At 39.2% G+C, this 25,675-nt stretch overlaps 1 protein-coding gene across 1 annotated transcript in view; it reads right to left on the minus strand.

Annotated features, from left to right (window-relative positions):
• Positions 1–15,002, minus strand: part of FER (FER tyrosine kinase) — a 105,217-nt gene extending 90,215 nt beyond the window's left edge. Inside the window, exons 1-2 of the mRNA XM_030466772.1 lie at positions 14,940–15,002; positions 929–1,034 (exon numbers count right to left, since the gene is read on the minus strand). The gene's annotated coding sequence lies outside the window, so the exon portion shown is untranslated. The remainder of the gene's footprint in view (positions 1–928; positions 1,035–14,939) is intronic.
• Between the last annotated feature and the right edge of the window lie 10,673 nt (positions 15,003–25,675).

Raw genomic sequence — 25,675 nt, forward strand, 5'->3', positions numbered from 1 at the left:
CCATAGGATTGACTCTAATAGCATAGGATGGACTGTAATACTGTTAGTTGCATTAACAATAACATTTTCACAGTTAAACTTCAAGAACAGTCTCACAAAACCACCAATATTTTATTAAGACAAAAGAAAAGTCTCAAAGCACCTACTTATTAGCATAACTGGAGCCACACCTGTGATCTGTCAGCACCCTTTAGACCTATTGCCACTCTTTGGATGAATTTTTCTCCTGGCACAATGTAGCACTTTAATATCCTAGCACACTAGCTGTGAGAAAAGCTAGGTAGGATCTTTCTTTCTCACATAAGAAAGAAGAGATGGAAATTTAATCTCAGGATTCTGCTATGAGCAAAAGGCTGGCTTGCTTGCTTTTACTCTAACCTCTGTCTTTTACTGAGAGGCAGGAGGGAAAGGGAGGAAGAAAATATTCTCAGCATAATGTATTTCAAGCTGCTTCTACAACTCACTGTGGAGCCATATAATCACAAATATCAATAGAAGATCCAATGACATTTTACTCCAGCCTGATAAATCTCCCAATGACACTACTAAATGTCTGGGTACATAAACAAAAACAGTACATATACTGGACCCTGGTCTTTGTTCGAAATCATACCATCCACTGTGACAAAAACAGTAGAGAAAAATTTCATTTTGCAAAAGTGATAAAATTCTGATTTACCTACAATTAGTTTAGACTAACCACAGAATATTCAGAATATTATCTACATATGAATTTGATGCAAAATGCCTGAAAAACAGCTATCTGAAGTAATGTTTCTATAGAGCTACTGCCACCAATTAACACCCAAAGTGGTAATCTAAAGCTAGCCTGATCATTTCAAAACTGGTCTGGAAATATTAGCCCTCTCAAGGCAAAAAAAGGCAGCTTATTTTCAATAAGGCTTTTTGCAAAACATCTCTCACATACCTTAAAAAATTTTCCTCAAGAAACAATCCTTAGTACACTTTAAAATGTCATCAGCTACTTCTTCTGATTTTCACTTTCTGAAATACACTTTTATTTTCTGAGGACTCTGTGAAAGAGAAAAACAAATTTTGTTTTCTTATGTCAGCATCTTAAAACAGATTACAAAACTTAAATTTAGGTAACTTGATTTGCATTTTCAAATTATTACCAGAAGACAGCTGTTTTTCAAAAGGGCGAAATTCAAGAAAACCAGAACAGACTTCTCATATGAGTGCAAGCAGTAGTATGTTATCACTCACACACACAATTTTGGTGAAAGAAATAATTTTGTCTCTACACATGTAACCAAAGATTATTTTTATTCGGTTCCTGGAATTTCTTATTTCCAAGCTGGAAACTTGGAACACTTATTTCTGAAGCTCACCCTTAATAAAACAAAAAAGAAGCCAATTAATAAGGAAAAGGAAATAATCAAAGACCAAAATCTGTTATATGAAAGAAAAACTTAGTAGCAGTATTTTCACTAGACTGTAAGAAAATGAGTGGAAATATGAGAAAGGGACCAATCAAGACAAAGAAATTTCTTATATGCCTCTAATTACTCAAATATCTACAACAGTAAGAGGTAAAAAAGTTAAGATGACTGCAGCACTAAATTTTCATGCTGTAACTCTGAACTGCAATGTAGGCAAAGCAAATTGCAACAGAACACTGGCCCTTTGAAGTTTCATGCTAAGGAAAAAGTATATAAAATATCTAAAATGTACTTTCAATATAACTCAGAAGTGCCAGGCATTCTGCATAAGCTACATTCATGCTAAGTGTTCAGTCACAATCCAACCCCAGAATGTTTCATCTAAAGTTAAGCTTTTAGATGAAACAAAGATACAGTAAGCAAAAACCAAAGATACAATGTGTAAGGCAAAAGAAAAGAGAACCATTTTGCCAGGGACACAGTTACAAGGCCTTATGAAGGGACAGTTTTAGTTCGTATTCAAGTGGACATTATTTAATATCACTTTCTGTCCACTTCATGACATTTTAGAAACCAAATGCTGCCTAAAATAAGCACAAAACTTCCATTTTCCATTACCAAAAATAGAAAAGACTAAGTGATGCTTACATTCAGTCACTGAAAAGAAACGGCATCTGTACAAGCAGATACAAAATGGTAAAAAGAAAACTCAACCAAACAAAAAAATGCATCAGGCTAGAAGCAATTCATCACATTTTTAATAACAGATATAAAAATACTTAGAAGTTGCAAAGCCTAAGAAGTTTTCACCAGCAAAAAAATACAAACGAAAGCAAAACATTATAGTAAATTTGGCTCCAGTCCTTCCAACCACAAACACAAACCAGCTGGAAATGTCAGAATATCACTGGACAGGAACACTATTTTTAACTCCTTTCCTGGTTCACATGGGACTCATAAAATTATAACATATGCTACCACCAGCACCTGGGCACATTCAGATTTCAGGCAGATGTTAAAAATCTGTACGTGAAATTTTCATTTATTAAATGAAGCAACACATTGGAGCCACTTAAACACAGACAAGCTCTATCTTCAGCTCTCAACACAGACAAAAATATTTTATTTTTTTTTTAAAGAACTACTCCATCATGATAGTTAGAATAGAGAATTTTGTTTGTCAATTTAAAAATGAAAAAATGGCTTTGTCTCCTGAATTTCAGTTACTACCAACTTTTATTTATGAACGTATTTTCATCTGCATACACATCATTAATAGAATTTTAAACTGGCAATTCAAGTCCAATACTAGTCTAATTGATAGGTGTATACTAGCTAGTACAGGGGAGTATAATAAAACGCAGCCATCAGTAAGAGAACAATGAAAGGCTGCAAAATTGCTGTTGCTCTTTCTTTGCTCCAACATAGTAGAATCTATGAGTTACAACGCAACAGAATTCTAGATAATGGAAACATTAAAAAAAAGAAAATAAGGATAAAGCAGAAAAAATAGGAAATCCAGAAAACCTGTTGTTTCTGAAAGCACTGCTGAGACAGCCAAAGCTAATCTCACACCAGATTCTGTTTAACCTGGGGATATTTGACATTTCCTCAAAATTAGGCATCAGAGTAACATTTAAAAATATGAAAATATTGGTAAGAATTTATCAGAGACAGATATTAGTCAGCTGACGTGTTAAAGCATCAAATATGAAATTGCCAAACTAGTGATTTTGCAAAAACTTAGGTTTAAAATAATCTAAGTAAAGAGGAATGAAGAGTGGAAAATATATCAGATTTTTTCAAAGCTTGACAAGGCAATCAGGAGAAGCACTACAAAGATCGTACTGGGCAACAAAAAATTTGTAGATTGGAATAATAGGGAGAAAAAAACCAATGCAGATTTCATAGAGAAAAGTCATGCTTCACAAATTGCCTTCCTTGAGGCACCATGGATCCATGGAATAAAGGTGTTGGAAGTGGTAGTGTACTAAAGACTTAAAAGATGTTTCATAGAATCATAGAATGCCTTAGGTTGGAAGGGACCTCAGAGATCATTATGCTGATGTCTCTTACAGGAATGTGTTACAGAAGTGAAGACTTTGCAGGATAAGATTTAAGACACAGGGGAGTCAGCAGCCTCACCAGAATCTGTGCCAGGACTTGGACTGCTGCTTAGCATGTTCACCTGCATATCTGTCATTTCACATATCATCTGTGATAAAGTTTGCAAATTAAAATTATCATGAGCAAACCAAACTGGCAGATTATTAAAAAATTTCCATAAGAACCACAGAATACTGAGGAACCAAGCATATAAAAACCACAGATGAAATCACATGTCAGTAAATGCAAACGTAACACATTCGGACAGAGAACTCAAGGTTGTTTAATGCCACTGCCTGAAAAAGATCTGCGTACTCTCTGAACATACTTCTTCAAAAACATTTGTTCAGTGCTTTGAAGTGGTCAGAATATTAGACTTTTTTGTTTTGTTTTTTTTAAATGAAGACAGAATATACGATATTCTTTCACTGCTGATACCTTAATGGTGTTCAAATTATTCTGTCTCATGAAGAACATAAAGTACCAGAAAGTATAGGTAATAATGAGTATGGAGCAGCTTCTGCATAAAGAACAATTTTGTTAGCTTGCAAAACAAGAAAAATGTGACAGGGTGTCAGATCAAAGCACTCAATATAACAATCATGACAGTACAAAGTCATACGGGATGTCAGATGCTGAAGTGCTTCCAAAAAGAAATTGGGAAGATCAAACAAAAAATTATAAATTTGCTCTTTAAGTATTTCTTTGCCTAGTAAATAACTGAATGAGAGAACTCAATCCCTAGAGGCATTTTTGAGATCAAGAAAAAAAACAGGTTCAGAAACTATTATAAAAATTCATTTAAAAACCAGACGTCTTAAACAGCAGAACTTCCATCTCAAGATGTCTCTAAATTGCAAAAGCAGGACAGGGACTGTTACTCCATAGTTGTGCCTATGGCTCCTTCTTACCTGATAGACGCAAGTACTGAGCTAGACAGACTTCACTGGGTCACACACAAACATCTTCATACAGTGCATTCTCATTCTCCTTCCCTTGCAGCTGTTTAAAGACCAGTTTTCCTTAGCAGCTCTGGCAGCTGTGATCTTATTAAAAATACATGCAAATAAGAAGCAGTGAACTCCATCAATGAATAGGATTTAAACAAACAAACAAATAAAGCCAAAATCAAAACAAAGCATAAAAGCCCAGAAAGAAAACAACACTCAGGTCTTCTGCCTAGAATTTCAAGAGACATTTCCTTTATTTCTTTTTTTTTTTCATATATATGCAAAATCTTTATTTTCTGAATAATTTTCACATGTCCAAATGGTAGTAATAAATGTGATGGAAGTAAGTCTCCAACAATCATTTAGCCACTAGGCTAAAGACACAAAGACATAAAGACATCCCCTAATTCTTTCCCCTTCCACCAAAAAAAACCTTATCCCTACCAATGGCAAAAGGATTTTTGTCAAGACTTGGTTTTCCCAGGCTATCTGCTTTAGTATTCCCTCTAGCACAAGAAAAAAGTTTCTCAGTGACTAAACTTCCCCACCTCATGACTGAGGAATAGCAAGACTACCCACTTCTTTGCAACTGAATTATCCTACTTTTTGACTAAGCCATTCTAATTTTTTCCATTTTTCATTTTAAATAATTTTCTAGACTGCTGCTGTCCTCTGAACACCCTCCAATTGGTCCCCACCTCACTCAAGAGTTCAGAAACTAAAATAGTGGCGTATTGTAGAACCCATCAACTCTGACAAGACTGAAGACATTACTTCAAATTATTTTTGAGCTCCTGCCTGAGTGCTTTAACTGCTTCCCAACAGCATAGTATCGTGCCCTTAGTTCACAAATTAAAAAATCCAGGTCCATTTCTACAGAACTGCACCTTATCTTCTTCCTTCCTGCATCCTGTACCCATGAAGTCTAACACCTTACTTTGTTCCAGAAGATCTCACATTTGCCAGTACTGCTGTACACAGTCATTTCAATCTCCACCACACATTACAGTTTTTCCCAACTCCCCACGGCCTGAAAACTTCCTCAGAAAACCTTTTCCCATCTCAGGCCTCCTGTGAAAAGCTCGACAGGGCAAGAGCAGACATTAAGTACTGAACCATGAAATAAGCACTCTCTTTAGGAACAGTTACTCAGCCAGTTTTGCTTCCATCTTGTGTAAGTTTCTACCTTTCAGTTACAGGTAAATAGCATGGCAGATGCTGGAGACTGAATCTCACCAAGCAAACCAGTACAAGAGAGTGAAAGCAGCAACAGGTTAGGAAGAGTAGAGCTATGCTGGGTGCCACAAGTCGCACACTGACACTGTGACTCAGGACTCAGTGCTGTGCTCTTGTTAACATTGAAAAAGGCAGTGTCAAATACAGAACAACAGACAGACACACACTGATTTCAGAGGGTACATGCACCTAGTTTCTTGCCACCTTCTATGTACTTATAAATAAAGTAAGCTTTACTTCCTGTATTTTTCAAGGAATTAAATTCTACCTGAGTTCCAGGCTGCAAGGAAGCCAAAAGAAAGCCTAGCTTCAGAGTACCCATCAACAAATCTCCACTCAACTTTCAATTCTCCAGTGCTTCAACATCTATCTCCAGACTATAGCTCAAACTAAGAAATGGACTGAGCAAAATAAAACTGATAAGAATTATTCTTAAGTGGCAGACACTGCACTCCAGTATCTCCAACCCTGTCATAAGTTCCACCAGGACAAGACTGTTCTAGAATTACAAGGAAACATACAATGCTAAGATGACTGAAAGTTGGCTAAAAATTGAAATAAACTAAATACACACATTAGTGATTCAGACTTGTTTTAACGTGTATATTATACAGTGTATCAAAGAAACTCTTGAACAAAGAAGAGCAACAAAAGACAACTGAAGTATAGCATTTTCAAGAGATGTCTTAGATGAATACTGAAGATGGAAACAACTGCTAGGAAAAGTGGCCACAAGAGTCAACACTGAAATTAAAACACAATGAACTTGTTGACTAATGAGTTAGCTTACATTGACCTATTTCTTTGCTGATTTATTTCATTCAATTAGATGCCACCTTCTCTCGTTCAAAAGTAGGAAGCAGACTTCCTTATTTGGAAAAAACCCACATTTCTGAAGGAAACATTTCATATATTGATATCCATCTGCCTTGAGATAAATACATGGCAAGTGAGAATGAACTCACACACACACAAAAATAAAAATCCCAAACCCAATCTGTCAGTCCTGAGTCCACCTACTGAAGTACGTGTTCAGCAAAGACAGAGAAGAATACTAAGACCATACTGAGGGTGTCTTATAATTTAAAAACAGCATGTAAGACTCCTCCTCTGGAATATTTCAGGTCCCAAAACTCTGCTAGTGGCTGTCATTACACATTTCAACTTAAAAATCCAGGATATTGCTTAGAAGCTTCTTACAGAAGCCCTGTATCACCACTTGAGATTTAAAGACATCCATGGAAAATACACACAGATATAGACAGGATGCAAAATACTTTTAGAAGTCTAGAGACAGTTTAATTTCTTCCTATGGTTCAACATCAGCTGGAATTTCTCACTGCAATGAAAACTATTAGATTAAAATCTGCCATTAATCTGTAATATATGACAGTACTGGTGTCGAGAGAAACACAATCACAAATTCCAAGTATTTACTGCTCTTTTCAAAGAGAATTTCAAAGAGCAATCAGGGTGTTCCTGCTTCTTTCCTCCTTCATTAAGCTAATTATATCCTTTTGGTTCATTAAACCCTCCACTTAGTTAAGTCACTGTTCATTCAGTCTTCTTGAGGTCACCTAACTCCTTGGCACCATTACATCACATTTAATATAGTTCAATTACACAATATTCTGCACAGAAAATGAGCCCAGAAGGGACACAGGTCCATTAGGAATAGAGTCCTGTCAATTCCCAACAGCAGATATTCCAGAATGCCACACTGCAGCAAATATAAATACCATGTGATTAATGAAAGCTGTTACCTCAAGTCTTTTGTTTGCTGTTTACAATGATAATTCTGTTCAATGGGATGCCATTACTCTCACTCTAAAGGCAGAATCACCAGAGAGACAGATGATTGAACTACGCATTTTTATCTTCTTAAAAACTTGAAGTACTTAACAAATTTTAATATGTACATTTTACAAATATATACCAGGGTAAACTTACCATGGTGCATGAAGAAACCTATCCTATCTCCTCTTGATCAATCAATTGTGTTTGGGTATCATCAGGCCTCTCAGTTAGAAAAGACACTTGTTCTCCAAGGTATTATCCATATTTGAAAATGTATAAATGGATGAAGCTTTAATTATGAGATATTACAAATAAACAGTTAGAAGTTGCAGATGTTTAACCCAGGTCTCCGGAAAAAAATGGTACTGAAGGGCACATAAGCAAAAAATATGCTTGGACTCCACACATTCTTCACATTATTTGTACATATAGGATTCAGCCTAAATAATTTTTATTGCAAAATCTTTGTATTGTAGGCAAATACTAGTTGGGTCCCTCCAATTCTTGCCTTGCTGCATTCTGAGGCAGTTGAAGGGAATTTGACTGATAGCATCTTTAAACCCAAAATCTCATCTTTGAGAAAAATTCTGTAGGGGGACACAAGCCATCCTATTGTAAGAGTCAAATATTAACAACTACTTGCTCGTTCACTGCTTTCGAAATGGCATCTCACACCCACTGAAAGCAGACTAACCATAATCACGTTGCAAATACCTACACCTCCACCAAGCTCCCCACGTCTGACTGTGGGGACTTTGGTGATGAAATACTACAGAACAAGAAAAGTTAACTATGTCACAGTCTGTCAGAAAGATGTTTTATCAGCATGATAGGCCAAGTATGCACTGCATGCTTTGTGGACCCATGAAACCTTAGGTTTGAGAAGACATAAGATACCCTGGCAGCCTGCTGTGCATAGCACACAAATCTGCTGCAGTGTGCATCCATATTGTGGCTGGAGCAGAGCCAGGAAAAAACAATCCTGCCAGTCGTGGGCAGGTTTCCTTTCAGATAATACCAGCTGACTCCAGGAAAAGAGTTAAAAGGCACACAGCATGGAAAATGAAGAAGCTGAGGAGAAAGACAAAGACTGAATGAAATTGAGACTTTGAGCTCAATAAGGATTTCTGTAATTACCTCCTCATTAAAAAATAATTAGATAAATTACATTCTTTAGATGTCAATTACATTTGTTAAAAAACAGCAGCTTCAGATCTACTTAACACACTTGCAATCCAATTTCTCCTAACCCAAAAGGCAGAACTGGGTATTAAAAGGTCTTTCTCTCTCTTTGCTACAGACCTTTAGCTCTTTAAAGCCCTCTGTTCTTTTCTGCTGTACACTTCAACTGCTTATATTTTCTTTGTTTGGCCAATCAGGCACTTCCTTTTGTAAAGTGAACTTTGGTTATCACATCTGCTGTACTGGGTAAACAGCAACATTGCTGAAATTAAGGAAAATATATTCTCCTTAGGAGAAAATACAACATTCACTGCATTGATGTAAAACAAATACATGCATGCCAAAAATACAAAAGTGCATATTTTTATTATTCCATGCTTTGCATCTCTTTAACAGTGAAAAGGTCCTCCAGTGCTTGTTTATTTTCCTTAAAACTGGCTTCAAACCCATTTATCACAACATTTTGGTGAAAGGATAGCACAATTCTTTTAAAAAAAAATTATTTACAGTGCAGAAGCTGTCATATTTTTAAAACCTAATCACTTCACTGCAGCCTTTATCCAAAATTCCTGAACAAATACCATGGCGTGCTGGTTTACATTCATGAACATTTCAAAGCAGAAGCCACATGGAAGTCAGATGCTATTCGAAAGAAACCCAAAACATGAAAGAAAGCTTTTGCATAATTCACAAAAACTGCATTTTAATAAACACTGCGAGAGCATGCTACACTAAACAGATTCTAACTTACACCATTGAATAGCAGGTAGGGCAAGCTTTATGTATTCAATGATTAAGAAATTTTATCTTAATAGCCTTACTCTTACTAGTTTATAGGTTCACAACCAGTGAAGCTTGTGATTTACTAACCCAATGGCTAACAACCTCCAACGACTGATCCATTATTATTGTTATTTCTCTGAGCACTGCAGAAACAAGCAGTCAACAAAATTATTCATGCATTTAATAAACAAGCATTAAATCTGCTCTTTCTCACTCGGGCCTGTTTTTACTGAGAAAAATTACTTATAACTGTTGTTCTCAGCTCAAACAGCAAATACTATAAATGTGATGGTGAACAATCATGTTGAGTCCCAATATGCTACCAACACATGAAATAAGGTTTTCTATTTTTTTTAAATGAAAAAAGACAGGCACAAGAAGAGATGACAAATCAAGAGCGAAAATCAAGGATTCACACACAAATTGAGGCTGAAAACCTAATTTCCACCCTCTCTGAAAAATGCATTACATGACTGTGTAATTATTACAACAGTGCTTTTCTCTGAAAATCCCTGATTCATTTATTACAGAGAATGGTGTGCTCTGAGGACAATTCAGCCTTCTGTCAGTGGGGCTTACCTTCAGGACTCTTACTATGCTCCTTGCAGTAGCTGTATGTCTCCCAGCTGCTGAACAGGCAGTTTCAGAGAATAAAGGGCTTATGATTAATGCACTTTAATACAGTTATGGATTTTGTTTCTGCCTCTGGCAAAGAGTGCATACATCACATATCACAATTCACAAACTTCTCACAGGTTGCCTGTCAAGGCAATTGGTTTCTGATTTGGTCTGAATTATTGTAATTTATTTTGATGCTAAGCTTAACTTCTTGTCTCAGCTCCCTGTGTTAAAATAAATTGCTTCCAAAACCATACAAAGAAAAAATGTTGTCGCAATCTAAGATCAAATTATGACAATTATAAGACAGTTTGCAAAAGGACTATCTTTAAACCAAGATTTAAATACAATACTGAAAAATGCCTAATACCTAATAAACATACGTAATTATTCATTAATTTCATTATTAGCAATTAATAAGGCTGGGTTCAAAATTAACTACAGTTTTGTGCAAGCATACCTAAAGGAGAAATCAAGAGTATGTTTTTTATTATCCCTTAAGATTTTAAAGTTTCACATTAGCAACTTCATAGAGAGCTACATCACAGAAATGTCTCACAGAACACAGCTACTGCTGTTACTCCATGTTCAGGCTACCAACAACATAAAGGCAAGACTCATATCAGAAAACCTAACAAAATACCTTTGCTGCTCAAGATGCAAATTTATAGAATCCTAGAATGGCTAGGGTTGGAAAGGACTATAAAGATCATCTAATTCCAACCCTCCTGCCATGGGCAAGGACCTACCACTAGATCAGGTTGCTCAAGACCAACATCCAGCCTAATCGTGAAATCTTCTAGGGAAATCTTCAAGGAGGTTGCAAACACAACCTCCTTGGGCAACCTGTGCCAGTGTCTTACTATCCTCATAGTAAAATATTTCCTAATGTCTAACCTAAATCTCCCTTCTTTGAGGTTTAAGATATTGCCTACACACCTGTGTGGAAAGCCCTACCCCAGATTTCTTAGAGGCCCCCTTCAGATATTGGAAGGTTGCTATAAGGTCACCTCAGAGCCTCCTTTTCTCCAGGCTGAACAACCCCAACTTCCTCAGTCTGTCTTCACAGGGGAGGTGCTCCAGCCCTCTGATCATTTTTGTGTCTCTCCTCTGGACACACTCGAGGAGCTCTATATTCTTCCTATGTTGGGGACTCCAGAACTGGACTCAGTACTTCAGGTGGGGTCTCACAAGAGCAGAGCAGAGGGGGAGAATCACCTCTCTTGATTTCCTTGTCTGTGCTTCTTTTGATGCAGCCCAGGACACAATTCTCTTTCTGGACTGCAAACACACATTGACAGCTCATGTTAAGCCTCTGGTCCACTATCTTCAGGGCAGTCTTCAATCCTTTCTCCTCCCAACCTGTATTCATACATGGGATTGCCCTGACCCAGGTGCAGAACTTTGCACTTGACTTTGCTCAACTTCACGCAGCTTGCAAAGTTCACAACAGAGACCAAGAATAAGCAGCCAGAGAGACAGCTGTGTCTAACAAGCTGACTAATACATTTCAAAGACCAGAAATTCTGACAAACCTCTGCAAGTGGCCAGAAAACAGCCACTGAACCACCATCCAGTTATAAGTATGGAGAGCTGCCGCTACACACTGCTCCACTGCTCATTTGTGTGTCACAATCTGATTGGTAACAACCTCAGATGTGGGAAAGAAAGTTTGAAATTGTATATGGTTAAACCATTTGGTATTTTCCCTCTAGTGTAGAAAGCCATTAATTCACAGGAAGCCGGTGACTAAAGAGCAAGCACTAACCCGAGATCCAAAGTACAATGATGTTAAGTAAGTACAATTCACTCACTTTAATTAACAACAACATTAAGTCTTAATTTATAAGGATTTAATTTTTCTTTAACACCACCATGGAAACACACAGGAATGGACAATCCCTGTTTCTTTAGAATCATTATGCTCTAAACCAAGCTGAACCCTGCATTTAAACTTGCAGGAAGAATTAGAAAATATTTCATGTTTTGAGATATCAGCAATCAGAATCCCCCAGTCCATGAGATTGATCTAAAAATAAAAAAATAAAAAAACTCCACAACATATGCACACAAAAAGCCATTTTAGAAGCACCTCTGCTACTTTTTAAGAACCATTTCCAAAACTTTTCTTGCAGAGTACATGACTTTACATGTAGCTCTAGGGGGAAAAAAAAAATTAAAAAAAATTTAAAGGCACCTATCTTCTCTCAAGTCCTGGAAACAAAGCTACAAATTCCTGATTCACTACATCTTTTTAGAGAAATGCTAGTAACCCAATGCAAATGTCATACAGAAAAAACTTGCTGTGAATTTACATTTTTAAACCCCTGAACTCTCCAATAAAATGGTGAATACTCAACAATTTCAAGACTATCTCTACTGTATAATAAAATTCTCTACTAAGCTTTCAAAATCCATCTTTATAAGGCAAATACATCAACACCATAATTAATACAGTACTAAGTGGATAGTTTTAAGATAGGAGTATAAATACAGTTTACTTCCTGATGGAATGAACTTAGGGTTTCCTGCCTTCTCTTGCTGCTCCTCCTCCCCCTCAAGTAAAAGAATCCCCTTTCCTTTCCCTAGACCCACTTCCCACACCCTGCAAAAAAAAAAAAACCTCCTCCCTGTGAAGTAATGACCTCATCCTGCTAGCTCATCTCCTTATATAGAGCTCCGGGCTTGCTGCCAGCTTTCTCCCCCTTCAGGCTTACACGGCAAAATACCTTCCTTCACACTGCTGCTTCCCTGCTGAAAGAACACCCAGAAGCGGCAGAAAACGGAGCGGTCAAGCCGGGCAAGAAAAGGGGGGGGGGGGGGGGGGAGGGAGGGGTGAGTGTCTCTGCACAGAAAAGGAACAGACCGCCAGACGCTGGCCCCACATTCACGTTTAGCGTAAACCTGCTTTGTATCAGCAAAGCACCTCTCCTTTCTATTGCAGGAAGAAGTAAACTGAACATTCTTAAGTATGAAAATACATCCCACCTTACCCAGCTGCAGGGCAACACCCCGTGGCTGAATCCTGCCTTCCCATGTTTAATCTCTTTAGTCCAGTGAAGCAAATGTTACTTCTTTACCACTCTTAACAAATACCTGACTTAATTCATATCACTTTACTTTAAAATCCTCCTGTCCCATCCTCAGCCTGTCTTCACTTGATGTCTCCTCAGAATTAATTCCACATGACTGATACCTTAGATAATCCAAACACCACCTGAAGAAGAACCTTTATTAGAAAGATTCAGTGGTGACATGAAGCCACAGTGTAGGAAAGGATCTTGGTCGTGGATAACGGAGCTTTTTCCTCAGTTAAAAAGTAACCTTGTACATACAAGACCTGGTCTTTTCCTTCAAATAAATATACTCAAAGCTCAACTCTTCCGCAGTTAGAAGTTCTACATGTGTGTATTTTAAAGTTGTAACAGTATGGACAATTTGCTTCAATGCATAAAAAAGAATTTATAAAAAAGAGGGAATGTACTTTTGTCTCACTAACAATAATCATTACTGTAACTCAACCTATAACAATAATCATCATTTACAACTTGCTTTGCCTATGAGCAGGTTAGAAATACAAGCATTCCACCTTTCAAAGACCAGCACATAAAGTAACTGTATCAGTCACCACTTTATTGTACACTTACTAGACCCAATTAACTGCAAAGTATTCTGGTCAAAAGGTTTCAGATAGTCTTTTTTTTACATTGCAAACTGCCAAAAACCATGAAAACACAGTCTGGGATCACAACCACTTTGTGCAGGTTTGTTACAAAGTGGGGAAAATTAAAAACAACTATTTGAAAATCACCGCCCTTTCTTGTAAACGAAGAGGAGACGGCTTGTGTAATAAAGCCAACTATGTGTAACAAAACCTAATAGGTGTTCACATGGATGTGTCACTTCCTAGGGCGTATGCCCATCCAAACAAACCAGAAACATACTCCAACACAAAAGTGGTTGTTCAACGCCCTTGCATGTATCTCATTCTCAAATACCAAGTATGTCAATATTTAGGAAGCCTGGAAATACCAAGCCCAGGAACACAAAAAGCATAAAAAAGCATATAAAAAAAAAAAAGCCAGAACAATAGCACTAAGAAAGACTTATCTATGCAGGCTCTAAATGTAATATAGAAGATAAGAAAGTCGCTAAGTTTTGCATCATTGTGAGGGGGCAGGGGGGAGCGGGGGGGAGGAAAAAACCCAAAAAAACCCCAAACCAACAACCCCCAAGTAACACAGCGAACACAACACAACCAGAGGGGTTGGATTTATTTGGGTGGGATGAGCGGGGAGCACAACACGTAACAGGAGTTTCACGCAGCAGTCAGCACGCCCTGCGCTACTCTTGCCAGCTAGAGCCCGGTCAGCACGCCGTGACGCAGCCGGAGCATAGGAGGGGGAACAGACACGCCGGGCACCGGGGCAGACAGGCGCCGGAACGCCTCAGTCCTCTTCCTCCCTTCGCCCTCTAGAGCCCGCGCAGTGCCCCGAGCCCCGGGCCGATGGCAGCTCCGGGGGCGGAGATCCGCACCCTCCTCGCTGCCTGCCCCGCCAGGGCGGAGCCGCCGCCGGGCTAGAGGCGCCCCCGGTGTCTCCCCGCGCCGCGGCCGCGGGAAGCCGCCGGATGCCACCGCCCCCTCCGAGGAAACGGAGAGCGGCGCCGGTGCGCGCCCTGCCCCTTTCGCCCGCAGGTAAATCCCCGCGCGGGGCCTACCCGCCTCCCCCGCACCGCCTGCCAGCTGGCTGGGCGGGCGGTCAGGCAGGAAACGGTAACGGGCGGAGGCGGCCGCCACCCCCGACCCGGGTGCCGTTCCCGGGGCGCGGGCAGCGGCGGCGGCGGCGCGGCGCACGGTACCTACCTGACAAGCCGAGCCCTCCGCCGCCGCGGGCGTCACGGCCCCACCAGCACCACGTGACAGGGGCGAGCCAACCAGCCCCCGACTCACCTCTACCTCCCAGCCAATCCGAGCGCTCCCTGCCTCCCGGCTGACGCGCTGCCGGCGGCGGCCAATCAGCGCGGGGAGCCGCGGCACCGCTGCCGCCTCCCGGCTCGGAGCGAGGTGGCGATTGGCGGGCGGGGGGAGCGGAGCCGCAGCGCGGCGCTGGGGGGCGGGGCTGCCCCTCCAAGCTCCGCCTCCGGCGCGCGGTGCGTCCGTTTCCCAGCAACGGTTTTCCTCGTGACCCCTGGCTTTTAACGTCCGAGGCCGGGTGGGCCCCGGGGCTGGGGAGGAGCGGGGAGTCGAGGAACGGAGTCAAGTTTAACAATTGGTAAGCAATATTTGCGTAACAGCAAGGCTACAGCATAATATAAACCGGGTTTAAGGTATCTGCGTAGTTCTCTGTTAATTACTCGATCACTGACACAAAAGAAATGTCTCAGAGGTGTCAAATCCTGAGAAAGTAACCCCCAGACGTTGCGACTTAAGGATATATACATAGGCTCGCTAACTCAGCATCAGGAAAAGGTAACAAAAAACAGAAAAGGTGAAAAAAAAACAGTAAAATAAGAAAGGGGGAGAAAAACCAAACCAACATACAACAATAAAAAAGACCTGATGTTGCGTTGTACATTGTCTTGTAACCTCGTGCTTAAAGCAAATGGAAAATTCAATTAAGTAATAATAGCAGTGTCTGATACTATGATACAGTTCATAGATACAGAAGAACACAAGAACCCTATAACATGTTAGAATAGAGCTATGAACAATATCCTTTCTCGAGGTGTTGACTGCTGCTGGCATTTGAGAAGGAGTCAGACTGTGGGCAGGGCAAGCAAATTCTAATCCACAGCTTTTTAAGCTAGAATTTCCTTGTAGACTGATGCTTAAAAAGCATTACTAGAACTCTGCTGCCTGTGGTTTTCTAACTATTTAGGCCTATTTATGTATTCTTCTTCCAAAATGTAGGGAAAAAAATTCCTTTGGTTACATTTTTATCACATGAAAAAGAATTACTTTCTTTTGTACCTCATACCTACATACCTTGAGGCAAGCTGAGACTCTGTACAGTTAGAAGCAAGGTTGTACAGTAGACATGCACAATGAAGAAAAAGTTCAAAAGCTATTAAATTGTAGAAGAAAGGGAGTAATGTAATTTGTATTTGGATACTTTCCAACAATGTTATATTTGGGATAAAAGTCTTAATTAAGATACAAATATTTAATTCAATGTAAGAAATCATCAATGGCAGATTTCTATGACAGATGCAGGTGCAAATGGCTTCATTCAGTCTTGGTTTAGCTATATTCAAACATTACCTATTTTATTGGGCAGATATGGTGTTAGTCAAGCTGCTCACATGTCTGAAGGAGACTTTTTATGAATACATCTGCTATCTAGTAATATAACTGGCCATGAGAGCTTTGAAGCTCATGGTTGACACTGCTATGAGGGTAGAAAGATCTGCTTCATTTTTGAGGACAAAATGATTCCTCATTCTTTTTTGCAGCATTGCTGTAGGCCATGCACGCCTCAAAAAGACTTTTCCAAGCCTTTACAATATTTAATATGTAAGGATGAATTGTACTCTTCAGTGACAGTAGTAGACAGCAGTGTTGCCACACTCATTGCTCTTCCCTGACCTAGCCTTGTGTGGCTGACTTGTGCCAGTCAAATTAGTTGCCTGGATGTGATGTTAAGGGAGCACAACTGGTTTAAAAGTATAATGAGACATATATATATATATATATATATAAACAAAACAAACAAAAAAGTATCTTTAAAAACAATACCAAGACTGTTTTTTAAGCTTGGTCACCAGTGTTATCAATTTTTGAGGTCAACTGCATGAACATTTCTGGAGGCAGAAGTGAGGAAACTGCATGGTGAAGATGAAGGAGGGGAATGGAATTGGAAGGGTGGAAAAAGGAGCAATAGTAATGTAAGATATTGCATCCAAAGGTTTCACACCATAAATCACAGACTGAGAGAAAATCTCAACAAACACCTCAACATTCTTTTGCTCAGATTGACATATAGCTTTATTTCAGTTCCTGCTTGACCAACCTGATCTCTTTCTATGACAAAGTGATGAAGGAAAGGCTCATCAAAGGGAGGCAACATCAAAGGGATGTTGCCTACCTGGACTTCAGTAAAGCATTTGACATGGTATCTCACAGCATTCTCCTAGAGAAGCTAGCTACCTATGGCCTTGACTGGTGTATACTTCACTGGGTAAAAACCTGGCTGGATTACCCATCCCAAAGCGATGTGGTGAAGGAAGTTAAATCCAGTCAATGTCCAGTCAAAAGTGATGTTCCCCAGGGCTCACTTTTGGGGTCAGTCTTCTTCAATATCTTTATCAACGATGTGGCTGACAGGATTGAGCGTACTATCAGTAAGTTTGCAGGTGGTTCTAAGCTGGAGGAAGTGGTTTTGGTCTGCTTGAGGGTGGGAAGGCTCTGCAGTAAGACCTGGACAAGATGGATCAATGGATCAAGTCCAGTTGTATGAGATTCAACAGACCCAAGTGTCACACCCTACATTTTGGTCACAACAGCCCCAAGCAATGCTACAGGCTTGGGGAAGAGTGGCTGTAAAGCTGCCCACAGGGAAAGGACCTGGGGTGCTGATTGACACCTGGCTGAATATGAACCAGCAATGTGTCCAGGTGTCCAAGAAGGCCAATGGCATCCTGGGTTGTATCAGCAACAATCTGTCCAGCAGGATTAGGGAAGTGCGTGTCACCCTGTACTCAGCATTGGCCCCTTGCTACAAGGATGACATTGAGGTGCTGGAATAGGTACAGAGAAGAGCAATGGACCTGGTGAAGGGTCTGGAGAACAAACCTTATGAGGATCATCTGAGGGGACTGGGGCTGTTTAGTCTTGAGAAAAGGAGGCTGAAGGGAGACCTTCTTGCTCTTTACAGCTATCTGAAAGGAGGTTGTAGTCAGGTACGTGTTGGTCTCTTCTCCCTAGTCACAGGAAACAGGACAAGAGGAAATGGTCTCAAGTTTCTCCAAGGGAGTTTTAGATTAGGTATTAGAAGAAACTCTCTCACCAAAATGGTAATTAACTGGAACAGGTAGCCTAGGGAGATGGTGGAATCGCCAGCCCTGGAGGTGCTTAAAAGAGGTGTGGTGTTTAGGAATATTAATTGTGGACTTGGTAGAGTGGGTTGAATATTGGACTTCATGATCCTTAAGATCTTTTCCAGCCAGAACAATTCTGTGATTCTGTAATTTCATCATTAAGGTTTTGTTTGTTCATTTGGTTTGTCTTGGGTTTTTTTTCTATAATATGGGAACAGCACTATAATGAAATTTATTTCATGTCTGATGGATTAAGCATCATTAACACAGATTAAGAATACTGAAACATGATCAAAGAGCTGTGTCCATCTATAATTTACCAATTTGCAATTGCTTGTCACCAAATTTCTAGAAGAAGTGACTTACTGTGCAAAGGCAACACACTTCACAGTCAGTTGTCCACAACTCAGGGCCATAATACAGCTCACCTCTGTCAGCCAAACATTTCATTACAGGTTTGGTTTACTGAGCAACTGAAGCTCAGAAAACTACTTTGATCTTCTGACTTTGCTACTGGACATAACCTTCAGCACAATGTCAGACACATGGGGAAATAATATCTTACAGGACTGCAATAAAGTTTGCCAGAGCTCATTTTACTTGCAGAAAGTAAAATACCTTTGAATTAAGATATTTAACAGTTAATAGCTTAGCATTTAAGGGAGAATGTTTTCCTCTCCTTATGCCTATGCTAGAGTAGTCTTTGAAAAAGCTAGAGACTTCAGGTTTCCTAGGCCACTGGAAATTTGCTTTTAAATCTCTTTAGAGTAATCCATGGAAACTTTAATAAAATTAGAGAGCATATTTCTCAATTATGACCAGATTGACCATCTCAACCTTTTTCAATATCACTGACCAAAAAGTGATACTGAGATCTTGCCAGTTCCTAAATTTAAATTGCTCCTGTCTTTCATCGCTCTCCATAAACAGAAATACAGCTGAACCTGTATTCAAAGGCTTTTAGAAAGAGAGGGAATATGCATCTGCTTGGAAACATTTTTTTAAAGTTGCAAGATTCTGGACAGATTTGTTGGCTGGTCTGTCCTTAACTTGTAGACAGACTCCTTCATTTGTAAACAGTAGGCTAATTGGCCTAAACTTAAGCAATTCTTGGGTTTTAGTAACTGACATGATAGTACAGGTGATGGCATAGTCTTCCAAACAGGTACAAAGGACCCAGCAATCCTTTTGTAGCCAGTTCCTCTCAGTAAGCAAGTGTTACCAAAGAGGTAATCCAAGTAAATTAAAAGATGTGAAAAAACATGTATGCTTGCAAAAGACACCAATTTAAAATAACATTTTTAAAGTCCAAACATTCTCTTTTGCAAATATTACACTTTGATGACAGACCTATGGAGCTAACAGGAGAAGCATCTGGAAGAATCTAATATTGAACTGTAGATCTGTGACACAACAATTTCAGTGGGTTAGTGATGGCCAAGATTTGACCTACAGGTTAAAATTCCTTAAATAGAATAATTTTTAAAGAATTACATTAACAGTTTCTTTTCTTGATTCTATCAAGTAACTGTTTGCCAGTAATGCATAATTTTTGACAGAACCATTATAAAATCCCATTATCCACAGCTTGTCTTTGTACTGCTTTAATAATTAGTAATAATAGGTTTTGCCCTTAGAATTTAATTGAATAAAAAGACTTCTTAAGCTTTTAAGTATCATAGCTCTTATTAATTGTACAACCAGTGTAAAGGAAGCCTGGAGATCAATCAACAGGCTCAGGGTAAGCCAGATGTTGGGTGCCCAACTTTTTTAGAAAGATAGATAGCATGAACTATATCCAAACAGCATTTATGTTTAAGGCCCTTAATTTTATATATACAAAGTACCCATTTCCCTCTGAACATTGCTTCCTAGATTTACTAACTTTCAGGTCAGTGTGCCGTGTAAGAAAGACTGATTCAAGTTACTCTTAAGGTTGAATTGCGAAGAAAATCATATAATTTAAATTCAATATCACACTTTTAATTATTTTGATAAACTTATTATATGAATAAGAGGATGACATGAGACCTGGATGTATATCCTATGCTTCCCTAATTAGGAGTGTTCTCTCTGAGAGCCTACTGGAAACTCTCTGGTCTTTAGGAGTATTGGATGTCTTCTCTATCTAAGGGAGATCAAGACACACATCTCTATCATAAATATGTATCTTCACCATGAAACTACAGCACAAGCTTTAGGCAATTTTAGCAGCCTTTGCTGACTCTTTTTGCTGTGCTTAAATCTTGCATCTTTTTAGGCTGTGAGTGGTTTTGCCATACAAATAACTGGATCAATACCAAACCTGCAGTGTTTGGATCACATATCTGTGCCACATATCAAGTGCCATATTTGGCACTTGTTGGGCAAGCAAGCTGGTCATCACGGATTAAACTGAACTATACCAGAAGAATACCCAGAAGTCAACATTAGGTGCCCAGTGCTGGTATCAATGGCTGAAAACTTTACTGAACTTAAATTTATCTTGTGATAGTGTTCAGTTCACCTGGAATTTGGAAGGCTTTTGTTTTGGGCTTAAATACTTAAGCCTTACTAAGACTTACTAATCCATTTTTGAAATCTCATTTTGTGGGTCTGAGTTTTGTTTTCATTCCAGAGTAATCAGTTAAAACAAACAATCATTCAGTTCCAAACTCATGTTTTATCACAAATAAATATATCACATTAAAAAATTAAAAAGGCAAATGCACTGCCCTTATCTTGGACTAAATTTAAGTGGGGTTTTTTTAGCATCTTTTTATTTTTAAAACATATTGTAGGACTGGTAGAAGAGTCTCATGGCACATGTCATTCAGACTGGTACCTTAGTCTTTTTGGATTTTTCATGCTATATTACTGCATAGTGAGCTGCTCACTCTGCACTTTAGTGACATATAGTGAGATTAATATGACATTTATAAGACACTAGTTTCACTTATTAGAAAATAATCCATATGCATTCAAGATAATTTGCTTCAAGGTTGTAAATGATTTGAAGCAGGTGATGTAAATTTTGGTTTAGAGTGACACATTCTGTCTTTCTGAAAAATCAATATTTTCCAAATATATATTGTGACAACTGGTTTTAATCTCTTATGTGAATCATTCCAACACATTTGATTAATAGATGGACTATTATATATTTAGGTACACAGTCTACATCCATTATTCTCAAAGTAGGAGTTGCTGCCTATTTTATCATTGGCTAATTAGTCACAGAACCAGTGAAATATTCAGGATTCTACTGTCTGGTTAGGTAAACTGATGAAAAGCTGAGATCTGAAACAGGCATTAAGAGCTTAAATATTCTTCTGGATCTGGGATATGCAAAGTATTTGCAATCACACAAAAGTGTGAGATAATTTTTTAAAAAGACCCAGACACTTAATACTGTGAAGTTCTGAAAATTCCATTTGAATAAACTCTGATAAATTCACATGCAATAGGTGGCAGCCTCTTTTCTTTCCAACAAAGCTTATCAGAAGAGTGAGAACGTTGCTCATTAATGTCTTCAAGATTCAGTGACATGCTAGATAATATTGATCTTTTCAACAGTTTATCTTGTTTGCTTCAATAGCAGAGACAAAGAAAGTGAAAAGCAGCCAGATGGACAGAACACAGCATTTTAAAGGGAAAAAAAATTAGCAAATCAGTGTAAGGAGACTATGTAACAGAACCAAGCATCCCTTCTTCATTCAGAAGATCTTTTCTTCCCAAATAATGGAAAACTGCCAGGCTGGCCATCTTGCATTAGAAATGTCACTGGCTGATGTAAATGTGAAACGGATCCAGTTTCAACCAGTCAGTATTAACCTATCAGTCACTCCAGACTCATCATTTCTAAACCAGTCCCACCTATCAAACATCATCCCAGTTACCAGTTACAGGAAAACGTTCAAGTACTGAAAGATGAAGCTGCTGTTAATTTTTAGAACTGCAAAGTACCTTAAAACATGCAGTACCACTCCAAGAAACAGTAAAATGTATCTCTTAGCATAAGGAAAGACTCTAGCTGTATAGAATCATAGACTGGTAGAATCTTTTAGGTGGTAAAAGACCCTTGGGATCATCAAGTCCAACCATCATCCCTACTCTACAAAGTTCTCCCCTAAACAATGTTCCCCAACACCGCATCTAAACAACCCTTAAACACATCCAGGGATGGTGACTCAACCACCTTCCTAGGCAGCCTTTTCCTGTGTCTGACTACTCTTTCTGTGAAAATTTTTTTCCTAATATCCAGTCTGAACCCACCCTGTTACAGCTTGAACTGCATACTATATGTGTATGATATACCATAAAGGATTATAAAATAAATATAAGCTATAAAAAGTAATCAGAAAATACAATGTAATTTATTCCTTACCATACCAAACAATGGTCAATGTTGGCAGGGACCTCTGAAGGTCACCTGATCCAGATCTCCCTGATCCAGCAGGGTCACCTTGAACCAGTTCTCCAAGAATATATCTACATGACTTTTGGGTATCTCCAAGGAGAAAGACTCCACAACCTCTCTGGACAAGCTGTGCCAATGGTTGGTGCCCCTCACAGTGTGTCCGTATTGCCTCTAGTCCGGCCATTTAGCATCATGGAAAATAACAACAGAGGTCTGTCCTCTTTGCACTCTTCCTTCAGGTATTTAGATACTCTGATAAAGGTCCCCCTGAGCTTTCTCTTCTCCAGGATGAACAACTACAGCTGTCAGCCTTTCCTCATAGCAGAGATGCTCCAGTTCACCATCTTCATGATATTTTGCAGGACTCTCCAGTGTGTACATTTCTGTCTTGTACTGGGAAGCCTGACATTTGACACTGCTCTCCAGATGTGGTCTTACCAATTCTAAGCAGAGAGGAAGGATCACCTATCTTGACCTGCTAGCAATGTTTCTTCTGATGAGGCCCATAATGCCGTTTGACTTCTTTAATGCATGGTCACATTGCTGGTGCATGTTTAACATCTGGCATCAACCAGGATCTCCACGATCTCTTTCTGCCAAGCTGCAGCTGAGCAGCCACCAGCATGTACTGGTGCCTGCGGTTGCTCTCCCCACAGAAGCAGGGCTTTGTAGTTCCTCTTGTAGAAGTTTACAAGGTCCTGTCAGCTCCTTTCTCCAGCCTATCCAGGCCTTTCTGGATTTCAGCATGGCCCTCTGGTATATCAGCCTCTCCTCACAGTCTCATGTCATCAACAAATTTGCTGAAGGTGCACTCTGCCCCATGATCCAGATTATTAATGAAGATGATCAAAGGACCCTATATTAATCGCTGTAGTACACCGCTAGTTGCTGGCCTTCAACTAGATTTTTTACCACTTACCATTACCCTCTGGGTGTACCTGTTCAGTTTTCAATTCACGTCACTGTCTGCTTGCCCATCGTATATTTCAGTAGCTCCTTTGCGAGGATCTGATGAGAGACAGTGTTCAAAGCCTTCCTGAAGGACCAGTTTAATGACCACGGCTCTGCCATGATCTGCAAGCCAGTCATTTCATCATAGAAAGTATCAGTTCATGACATGCCCATATTCAGCCCAAACTGACTATTCCTGATGACTTCTTGTCCATCATGTGCCTGTAAATTGTTTTCAGGAGTAGGTCCTCTATTACCTTTCCAGGAACTGAAGTGAGACTGACCTTTGCTTTCCTTCAGTCCTGTTCAAAGGTTCTATAGAGTGGCCTTGCAGTGACATCAGCCAGCTTAACTCAGCATCAATTCCAAAATCATAGAATCATTGAATCATAGAATGGCTAGGGTTGGAAGGGACCTTAAAGGTTGGAAGGGACCTTAAAGTGGTTCCAACGCCACTGCATGGGCAGGGACACCTCTTAGTAGATAAAGTTACTAGAAACTTCATCCAACATGGCCTTGAACACTTCCAGTGACGGGACAGCCACAATTTCCTTAGGCAACCTGTTCCAGTGTTTCGCCACTCTCAAGTTAAACAATTTCTTCCTAATGTCTAGCCTAAATGTCCCCTCTTCAAGTTTTAAGCCATTTTAAACGAAAATTGAAGAGTTCACTGTGACAGGTTTAAAAATAAAATGCCATCCAGATCTATGCAGCTACATTATGATCTGTCCTGGTTTGAGCCAGGATACAACCAACTTTCTTTCTACTAATTTTACTTCTCAGTTAAGTCTCTTCTAAGTAACTGCACTTGCTGAAATTAACAGCATGTTTTTCAGTCAGGGTCTAAAGCTGATGACACTTGATGTTTATAGTTGTCTTATACTTAAGCAACAAAAGGGACTAAAGGGGTTAGTCCTGTGATCTTCCTGCAGGTACAAGCAGACGAGACAAGTAACCAAAACTGACTAAATTAAGTATTCCTTCCCACATGGGCCATACTCTGTATAAATCTGAGGGATCACTAATGGCTGATGCATTCCTAAATCTGTGCATTCCTAAATCCCTGTATTCCTCCATCCAGCTCCCAAGTGCCACTGAGCCCAGGACTTTTTCAGGGCCTGCCCTGCAGTCTGTAATTGGGCAGTAGTAGTATAGTGGGTTTGTATATACTAATTTTGTGTATCTTTCATTATTTTCTCTTCCATCATTACTGTTTCATTAAAGTTGTTTAATTTACTTTCCAACCCATAAGTGTCTCTCCCTTATTCTTTTTCCTTTCCCTTTCTGGGAAGGGAGAGGGATTGGTAGAGAGTACCTGTCATTCATTTAATTGTCAGCCCAGCATTAAACTGTGACATGATTTAAAAGGTGTAGAAAATCTAGTAAGATGCCCTCTAACTTGGAAGTCAGCTAAAGTGACAACTGCTGGATGCACATCCCCTGTAAAAGGACTGAAATCTTTTCCATATTCTCTGGTTGCTTTCCCCAGTTTCATAATCTTAATATCCAAACTGTACTTTAATGAGTTTGCTCTCAATCATATCACAGTCTCTACCAAGCTCTTAATGAGATTCTTGATCACCCTCTCTGTGCAGGATGAGCTGCAGATACCAGATGAGTGCATCCTGTTGTACTGAAAGTGTTTCTACATATATTTATTTCCTCATAGAATCTAATTTCAATTGCCTGGTACTTATATTGAGCAGAACTGTGACACAGAATCCCTTTGAGTGTCCTTCAGAGCATAATAACTACAAATCATTTTATGATTATTCACTTCCTTATTAAATAACAAAAATCTGTTCATAAACCCCAACACTGCTTATACCAAATTTTTCAATGATATTTTGATGTCTGAAAATGTATTTAATTTAGTTTGGGCTTTTTTTCTGCTTTGGAGAATTCTTGCATCCTACTTTGCTACTGTGATAAGATTATTGGGTTTAACTGCTTATGTTGGAAGATAAAATACATCCACACAGCCAATGATGATAAGATGGAATTGCTGCAGGATGAAGGGTTAATAAGAAGCATCTTTCATAGATTGTCCCTTATTGCCCATGGGTTGGTGCAAGCACCTTCCATCTTCCAGCAAAATAATATTAAAAACATATCACTGAAAAATTAATGAAAAAGAAACATTCTTGGGTGCCTCTTTTCACTGCATGTGCTGATTCCCTATTGTGACTCCCAGTCCTGCTCCTCTTTTAAAT

Source organism: Calypte anna, chromosome Z (assembly GCF_003957555.1).
Source record: "Calypte anna isolate BGI_N300 chromosome Z, bCalAnn1_v1.p, whole genome shotgun sequence".
Classification (NCBI taxonomy): domain Eukaryota; kingdom Metazoa; phylum Chordata; class Aves; order Apodiformes; family Trochilidae; genus Calypte; species Calypte anna.